The sequence below is a fragment of the Raphanus sativus genome, chromosome 7, assembly GCF_000801105.2.
Source record: "Raphanus sativus cultivar WK10039 chromosome 7, ASM80110v3, whole genome shotgun sequence".
NCBI classification, from domain to species: Eukaryota; Viridiplantae; Streptophyta; class Magnoliopsida; order Brassicales; family Brassicaceae; genus Raphanus; species Raphanus sativus.
The window spans coordinates 23,594,204-23,604,440 of NC_079517.1; positions in this window are offsets into that span (position 1 = coordinate 23,594,204).

The window sequence follows — 10,237 nt, forward strand, 5'->3', positions numbered from 1 at the left end:
GCGTTCTGCTAGCCGGGCGACCAGAATCGCGTTCTGCTCGCCGGGCGACCAGACTCGCGTTCTGCTCGCCGGGCGACCAGACTCGCGTTCTGCTCGCCGGGCGACCAGACTCGCGTTCTGCTCGCCGGGCGACCAGACTCGCATTTTGCTCGCCGGGCGACACGAATTGCGTTCTTCTCGCCGGGCGACCAGACTCACGTTCTTCTCGCTGGGCGAGTACGGCCAATTCTTCGTATAACTGTCCTGGCACTAGTCTAGTCTATACTTTGCATATTTGCTTGAAGCAGTACAAATCTTTAAAATCATGAACATAAGACTCCCGTTCCGTTTCCGCGGCTTCATAAAAGCCGCAAAAGCGGCAGGGATTCAAAGCCACAAGCAGCCAGTCCCGAAATACATAAAGTTACGCGACCTCCTACGGTCGCGGCATAAAACAGATAAACGGCCACACTCGGCCTAGCACACAGGAAACACAATAAAAGGGATATAATCCCAGAAGACTTCAGAAATCGAAATCTAATTCACAATACCCGGAGAGGGAAATCCCGAACTGGTCAGCGGGCTGATCTACCTCTTCGTCTCCGCCCCGGGCCTCTCGGCCTGCGCCCGTTTCCACCGTATCCTCCGAAACCTCGATAGGATCCCAGAGCTTTTGGACCATTCCCTCAATCGGAGGAACCAAGGATTGAGCGTCCGCACAGTCCCTCATGAGAACATTCATCTCGGCGACCTTGGTGGGAAAGGAGAAGTCCTTGCCCTGAGTCTTGTGAAGGGTACCAACCGAGCCTCGGCACTCGCGGAAGTCACCCACGAATTCCTGAGCTTCCTTGAGGCTCTCGAACTCAGTGGCAAAAATTCCGGCCCTCCGCCTCATCTCAGCAGCAACCATTATCATTCCTTTCCTTTCCGCACTTATGAGGGCTCTAGAGTGAAGTTCGGCCTGTTTACGGTTTTGCTCTTCAACCTCCTGCCGGTACCGGAAAAGTTCCCTCTTGGCCTCCTCGGCCTTGAAGCGAGACAGTTGCGCTGCTCGGAAGTTTCCTTCGATCGACGCGCCCCATACTCTCATCCCCTGCAAGAATTTAAGATCAAAGAGACGTACGCATAATTACAAAGATACGATCAAAGATCAAAGGATAAACCTCGTTGATTAGGCGAGATCCGTCGCCAGTGACTTTCCTCCTAGCTTCATTGTCCAACGACTCGTCGGATGTAAACGCGGGAGGGAGGTTATCGAAAAAATCACCAGGGGGAGGGACCACACTAGTTCCTTCTGGAGCGAAACCAGGATTCCATCCCGGCAGCGGGTGATCTCCCGAGGTAGCTTCGGAGGCAACACTTTTACCCTTCCGAGACCTATTCTTCCGCCTCTGAGTAGATAAGTCGGCAACCTGCTCAACATTATCAAGAGGCCGGAAAGCACCTTGCGCCCGATGGAGCTCGACTGCGCTTTGGATCCGTTCAAGAGTGAAGGAGTTCTAGGAAGATGGCCTTGACCGAAGAAGATCTCGCTTAGCGTAAAGATCGTTGGGAGTCTCCGGAAAAGGGTTGCTCGCTGCATGAAATAATTCGTTATTTCTTCCCAAACTAAAAAAAATGTGCGCGACGAAACATAAAGCAAAAGTAGTCATATTACCGCGAATATAGTGCCATTCCCGAGGGAGTAAATCGAGGCAGCTTCCTTCAACGGATTCCTCGTCTATCTTGACAAAGAAGAAACGCTCGAACCAGTCCTTGGGGTTCGAAGTAGTCCCTTGGACTATCATCAGATCGTTCCTTGACTTAATAGAATAAAAACCCTCAACCGTCGTTGGTTTGGTAGTCCAGAACTCCTCAAAGTCGCCAGGGCCGAGATCCATCCCCAATTAGTAGCTTAAGATCACCACGCCAAGCCAGCTCTCCATGGCTAGAACGTTCAGCTGGCCCATCGAGAGTCTGAAACGGTGAAGGGCACGGACGATGGTGTCGGGTATCGGGAACCACATGCGGCAGTATGACAAATAGGCCTCATAGCAAGTAAAGAAACCTGGCGGGGGATTCCTCGCGCTTTCATTACCAACCGGGATTCGGAACGTAACTCCATTCGGAACTTGGCAGAAGTTCCGAAGGGTCGTGAGATACTCGGGAAGAACCGCCCTTGGCGTGAATGACGCACCGGGCACCCTCGGAGGACGTTTTGGAACGGAGTTCTCTCGCTGAGGCGGAGACGAGACACCAAGAGCATTGCAATATGCCTCCCTCTCGTCTTCCTCGACCACAAATTCGTTTTTTGGGCTGATCACTTCATTTGCCGGGGGATCGTCCAAAGACGAGTGGAAAGAAGAATTCTTCCTAGAAGATTTTGATCTTGTAGACATCTTTTTCTTTGAAAGAAAGGAGAGGATTCTCAAGAATGGGATTGTTGGAAAATTCTTTGAGTGTAAAGATCTTGGATAAAGTGAGAATCATAAAAATTCTTACTCCATCTTTATAGGCAATTTTTTTTTACTATTTACTCCGACTTTCGGCAACGATTACATCTCCGCACTTCCCTAACGAGCTATAGCGCAAGCTAGAACCTAGCCCACCACGGTTCCTAGCTAGCTGGGGGGCTAACTGTTGGGGTCAAAATCGGTCAAGAAAAAATCGATGCCCGAAAGTTCTCGGAAAAACCAAATGGTATCGAGAGAACGGATAACCGAAACAAGACACCTGAGGAATGTGCGCCAGGCGACCAGACTCGCGTTCTGCTCGCCAGGCGCCCAGACCTACGTTCTGGCCGCCGGGCGTCAAGACGGACAGTCGTTTCTGCTCGTCGGGCGACCAAACTCGCGTTCTGCTCGCCGGGCGCCCAGGCTTACGTTCTGGTCGCCGGCGAGCAGAACGGACGTCCCGTTTCTGCCGGGCGACCAGACTAGAGTTCTGGTCGCCGGGCGCCCAGCCTTTACGTTCTGGTCGCCGGGCGAGGAGAACGGACGTCCCGTTTCTGCTCGCCGGGCGAGGACGACCAGACTCACGTTCTGGTCGCCGGGCGCCCAGAGTTACGTTCTGGTCGCCGGGCGACCAGACTCGCGTTCTGCTCGCCGGGCGCCCAGGCTTACGTTCTTGTCGCCGGGCGAGCAGAATGGACGTCCCGTTTCTGCTCGCCGGGCGAGCAGACTCGCGTTCGGCTCGCCGGCCGAGCAGACTCGCGTTCTGCTCGCCGGGCGACCAGACTCGCGTTCTGCTCGCAGAGCAACCAGACTTGCGTTCTGCTCACCGGGCGACCAGACTCACGTTCTACTCGCCGGGCTGCTGGTCGTTCGGCGAGTACGGCCAATTCTTCGTATAAACGTCATGGCACTAGTCCAGTCTATACTTTGCATCCTTGCTTGAAGCTTCGCAGTACGAATCTTTAAAATCATGAACGTAAGACTCCTGTTCCGTTTCGATCGGAATCGTCGAGGAAGATTCGGAAAACCACGAAATGTTCGATTAACGGAAAGATTTCAATTCATCGTATAAAACGATGGCGGTTATCTTAAAACACCAATCATCTCAACTATACGAGGAATTGGGGATCTTTCGGAAAATTGATATCACGTACACGACCAAACGGCCCTTTTACGATTTTTTAAATCTAATTCGAGATAAGTATGACGGTTTGTGTTTATCTTTACATAACAAGATAAATGTCAAGTTTCAAAAAGATAAATGTCAAGTTTTCCGAAGATAAATGTGAAGTTTCCCGATAGACATGAAGATCGACGAAAATGGAAAAGCGCGATTCGCGAGAGATCTGGCCCAAAGGGAGGATAGACCGTCTTAAGGAGGAGTATATAAGAAAGCTTGGGGCAAGGAGCAGAGGGAACATAATCAAAATTTCTCTAGAGCAACTTAGGCATTTTTATTTCCGTTTTTACTAGCGAGCTGCGACTCAACTAGGTTAGATTTAGGTTGCTAGACTAGCGAACTGACCGACCGATCTCGTAGCCGACGTCTTTACCTGTTGTCCAAACGCTCAAACGCGAATTCGGAAATAAGATCATCTTTGATCTTTTCTTTTTCCCTTACGATTTTAATACGAACTTCTCGATATATTGATTGTCTTTGCGTGGCCCTGCAGATATCCGAGACCTTCAGGGAAAGTTAGGTTTACTTAAATTTCCTCAGTTTATTATTCACTAAAATCGACAGTACGAATTTCGGTTCCCACAACTTACCTAACAAGTCTTACCGCTCGCAAGAACATCACAAAAGTTCTAACGAGCTGGGGGCTAACTGTTGGGGTCAAAATCGGTCACAAGGAAATCAATGTCTGAAAGTCCGCGGAAAGTATTTCTCGGAATAAAAAGTCCCGTATAATTTGAAAAGAAGTTTATATGACGTCGTCCTCAAATTAGAATATCCAATCTATTTCAACGTACAACTCTCGGGAAACAAACGGCAAAACGAAAAGAGGTTGGAGCTTGGTCTTACAGGTCAACTCGCCATGGGGTGAGATCAGTCTTCACAGTTCTCCCAAGTAAAAGCTCACTTTGTTCTCCTTTGAGTCTAGATCAAAATGGCTTTCGTTTCGCCTCAATCGGAGTTTCCGTTGAGACTTTACGAAGGAAACATAAGTCACTGTCTCGGTTGCAAACGCCCGGCGCCAGCAACCATCGTGAGGGTCAGCTCGTCCATGTCACTTGACCTAGGGCAAGCTAACTTTGTTCTCCTTTGATTCTAGATCAAAATGGCTTTCGTTTCGCCTCAATCGAAGTTTCCGTTGAGATTTTACGAAAGAAACAAGACGCACGCCACGGCCCTGCGCGCCGTCGGCTGGATCCGAGCCACGGCCCTGGCACCGGACGCTGGACCCGCATCACGGCCCGGGCACCGCGGCTGGACCCGCGTCACGGCCCCGGGCGCTGGCGGCTGGACCCGTGTCATGGCTCCGGGCGCTGGCGGCTGCGCCCACTAACGGATTCGTTTCGGCGAGGGCTTTGATTTGATATCTTGATCGTTTTCTGGTTCCTCACGGTTTGAGAGAACGGTCTCTTTGAAGTTCCAAGGCAGATTCCTTTGCATTCGGCCTGTCCAAACTTAGATCAATTCCCGTGACTTCTGTATACTTTGGTATTGTCGTGTCATCTCAGCTACGGACATAGTGTCTCTCGGTTCGTCTCGATTGAAGTTATCATCCAAGTTTTACGACTAAAACTGAGAAGGTTGGTTTTCTCGTAAAGTGTATTGTGTAAAACAAGAACAATCGACTTGAACATCGATTCTTTAAGCTATACGATTTGGTTTACGAAGAAAGACAATCTTTCCGAGAAATCGTATAAATGTTCAAAGGCTTGAAACATGCCCACGGTCTCACTTACGATTTTAAGGATTCAGGCCCAATGAAGCTATGGTGGTTTATTCTATTTCCCAAAAATAGGATAAATGTCAAGTTTCCGAGGATAAATGTATAAGTTCGAAGATAATTATGAAGATCGACGAAAAATGGAATATTCTCGAAAAGAGATAAACTTGGGCCAAAGGTGAAAGAGTAGAAAGGCCACCGACCTAGACATGTATATAAGGAGGGCTGGAGCAGAAGAGAAAGGGATCCGAAAATTGAGAAAGCAGATCCGAGATTTTAGACTTAGAGAACTTAGAACTTAGGTGGTTATACTAGCAAGGAAGGATCTAGAACGTCTGGCCGCCTCTCGTTCTATTTTCATCTAGTCCGCAGACTTCTGTTCCTCACGGAAGGATCTAACAATTCTTTTACTTAGAGTTCCGCACATAGAAACCCTAGGCATTATTCTCGACATGCCTGTTTCTATGACCAACGCTCATACTAGACGAACTCCGCCAGGCAGTTCGATCTCTTGTTCAATTCTTTCTAACTGAACTACGTCCGACTTGATCCTCGAAAGGGGTACGTAGGCAGCCTTTCTTAAGGTCCAGTCCCAAATCTTAACTAAACCTTTTTCGTATCTTTTTCGTCTTTTGTTATCGAGCTGCGACTAGATTAGGTTTAAGGTTTTCAGGCAGTTAGAACTAGGAAAATCACCGACAGTTCTCGCGGTCAAAGCTTTTACAACATTTTGTAATCATCGCAACGCTCTTACGCGAATTCGAAATAAAGATATACTTTCCTTAAAACTCGTTTTGTTATCTTTCTATATTTTCCGCATTTGTTCGATCATTTGTGGTTGGCTATCGCAGAGAATCCAGACCTTCAGGGAAATTCGGGTTAACTTGGCTTTCCTCCGTTTTTATTTATTAAAATCAACGGTGTGAATTTCGGTTTTCATATTCTGACATATGGTAATATCTTCATGATTCTTATCAAACCACGATGAACAAGATGTAAGAAGCTTTATTTGAAACCATTAATCAGTATAGAATCACCAGGAAGCTAAATAAATCTCATAGGAGTTATGCGGAAGAAGATATACCACTTTCTATTCAGATGATTCCATATTACCCTGTTCGGACATATGGTAATATCTTCATGAATCTTATCAAACCAGGATGAACCAAGATGTAAGAAGCTTGATTTGAAACCATTAATCAGTATAGAATCACCACAAAGTTGAATAAATCTCATAGGAGTTATGAGGAAGAAACTATCCCACTTTCTATTCAGATGATTCCAGATTAGCCTGTTCGGACATATGGTAATATCTTAATGATTCTTATCAAACCAAGATGAACCAAGATGTAAGAAGCTTGATTTGAAACCATTAATCAGTATAGAATCACCAGGAAGTTGAATAAATCTCATAGGAGTTATGAAGAAAAAGCTATCCCACTTTCTATTCTGAAGATTCCAGATTATCCTGTTCACACATATGGGAATATCTTCATGATTCTTATCAAACCAGAAGGAACCAAGAAGTAAGATCTTGATTTGAAACCATTAATCAGTATAGAATCACCAGGAAGTTGAATAAATCTCATAGGAGTTATGAGGAAGAAGTTATCCCACTTTCTATTCAAATGATTCTAGATTAGCATGTTCCGACATACGGTAATATCTTCACGATTCTTATGAAACCAGGATGAACCAAGATGTAAGAAGCTTGATTTGAAACAATTAATCAGTATAGAATCACCAGGAAGTTGAATAAATATAGGAGTTATGAGGAAGAAGCTATCCCACTTTCTATCCTAATGATTCCAGATTAGCATGTTCGGATATATGGCAATATCTTCATGATTCTAATCAAACCAGAAGGAACAAAGATGTAAGAAGCTCTATTTGAAACCATTAATAAATATATTATCTCCAGGAAGTTTAATAAATGTCATAGGAGTTATGAGGAAGAAGCTATCCCACTTTCTATTCAGATAATTCCAGATTACCCTGTTCGGACATATGGTAATATCTCCAAGATTCTTGTCAAACCAGGAGGAACCAAGAAGTAAGAAGCTTGATTTGAAACCATTAATCAGTATAGAATCACCAGGAAGTTGAATAAATCTCATAGGAATTATGAGAATGTAGCTATCCCACTTTTTATTCAGATGATTCCAGATTACCATTTTCGGACATATGGTAATATCTCCATGATCCTTGTTAAACCAGGGGGAACCAAGATGTAAGAAGCTTGATTTGAAACCATTAATCAGTATAGAATCACCAGGAAGTTTAATAAATCTCATAGGAGTTATGAGGAATAAGCTATCCCACTTTCTATTGTGAAGATTCCAGAATAGCATGTTCGAACATATGGCAATATCTTCATGATTCTTATCAAACCAGAAGCAACCAAGAAGTAAGATCTTGATTTGAAACCATTAAACAGTATAGAATCACCAGGAAGTTGAATAAATCTAATAGGAGTTATGAGGAAGAAGCTATCCCACTTTCTATTTTGATGAATCTAGATTAGCCTTTTCCGACATATGGTAAAATCTTCATGATTCTTATCAAACCAGGATGAACCAAGATGCAAGAAGCTTGATTTGAAACAATTAATCAGCATAGAATCACCAGGAAGTTGAATAAATCTCATAGGAGTTATGAGGAAGAAGGTATCCCACTTTCTATTCTGATGATTCCAGATTAGGCTGTTCGGACATATGGCAATAACTTCATGATTTTTATCAAACCAGAAGGAACCAAGATATAAGAAGATCTATTTGAAACCATTAATAAATATATTATCCCCAGGAAGTTGAATAAATCTCGTAGGAGTTATGAGGAAGAAGCTATCCCACTTTCTATTCAGATGATTCCAGATTAGCCTTTTCGGACATATGGCAATATGTTCATGATTCTTTTCAAACCAGAAGGAACCAAGATGTAAGAAGCTTGATTTGAAACCATTAATCAGTATAGAATCACCAGGAAGTTGAATAAATCTCATAGGAATTATGAGGAAGTAGCTATCCCACTTTCTATTCAGATGATTCCAGATTACCCTGTTCGGACATATGGTAATATCTCCATGATTCTTGTCAGACCAGGAGGACCCAAGATGTAAGAAGCTTTATTTGAAACCATTAATCAGTATAGAATCACCAGGAATTTGAATAAATCTCATAGGAGTTTATAGGAAGAACCTATCCCACTTTCTATTCTGATGATTCCAGATTAGCATGTTCAGACATATGGCAATATATTCATGATTCTTATCAAACCAGGATGAACCAAGATGTAAGAAGCTTGATTTGAAACCATTAATCAGTATAGAATCACCAGGAAGTTGAATAAATCTCATAGGAGTTATGAGGAAGAAGCTATCCCACTCTCTATTCAGATGATTCCAGATTACCCTGTTCGGACATATGGTAATATCTTCATGATTCTTATCAAACCAGAAGGAACAAAGATGTAAGAAGATCTATTTGAAACCATTAATAAATATAGAATAACCAGAAAGTTAAATAAATCTCATAGGAGTTATGAGGAAGTAGTTATCTCACTTTCTATTCAGATGATTCCAGATTACCCTTTTCGGGCATATGACAATATCTTCATGATTCTCGTCAAACCAGGATAAACAGAGATGTAAGAAGCTTGATTTAAAACCATTAATCAGTATAGAATCACCAGTAAGTTTAATAAATCTCATAGGAGTTAAGAGGAAGAAGCTATCCCACTTTCTATTCAGATGATTCCAGATTACCCTATTCGGACATATGGTAATATCTTCATGATTCTTATCATACCAGGATGAACCAAGATGTAAGAGGCTTGATTTGAAAAAATTAATCAGTATAGAATCACCAAGAAGTTGAACAAATATCATAGTAGTTATGAGGAAGAAGCTATCCCAATTTCTATTCAAATGATTCCAGATTACCCTGTTCTAACATATGGTAATATCTTCATGATTCTTATCAAACCAGGATGAACCAAGATGTAAGAAGCTTGATTTGAAACCATTAATCAGAGTATAATCACCAAGAATTTTAATAAATCTCATAGAAGTTATGAGGAAGAAGCTATACCACTTTCTGTTATGATGATTCCAGAATAGCCGGGCGACACCGGCCTCCGCCCCGATGACCACCAATGCGACCGCTAGTCGCCAAGCGCCATTTAGTAACTGACTAAGAGCAGCTCCTCGGCGCATCGTGTAGGCGGTGATGAGTCGTGGAATCGGAAACCACAGCTTCGTGTCCCCTTTGAAATATGACTCGTACACGCACTGATATCCCTTTGGAGGAGACCAAGGCCTTTGATCCTTCCTTGGGATTATGAACTTAACCCCAGTTGCTTTACGACTCCGCAGAAGTTTCGACACCGACTCGAAAGTGGACCATGTCGGCTCGATATTCGGTCAGTCTTGCCGTTCAACTACAGAGGCACAAACTCGTTTCGGACCGAGTCTGCGCTGATCCTCAAAGATACCTTCCGAGTAAAACCAGATAGGAACCATCGACTCATTAGTCTAATCATGGCCATCATCGTCCCCACGAGTCTCGACCATCGATTCCGAGACGTGTAAACGCTGCTCCCGACTCATGTTCTCCGTATCCATCATCGCCTCGCGATGAGCCGCCTCTGTGCTACCGTCAGATCCGCGGACTGTCTCTAGATCGCTATCGGAACCAAACATGTTCGCAGTCAGAGAGCAGAAGCTAGAGAGAGAAAAGGATAGAGAGAGAAAGTACCTGATAACTGAGAGAAGAATGAGAGATCTCGAAAGATATCTCTTATTTATAGAGGGTGGGATGCGCTTCCCACGAGGCGCCATCATTAACCCTAAGCGGGCCTAATTGGGCCTGTCGGTGGGCTCGCGTGTCGCCCTCAAAAGCGACGGTTCGTCTTCTCGACGAAAACCCTAGC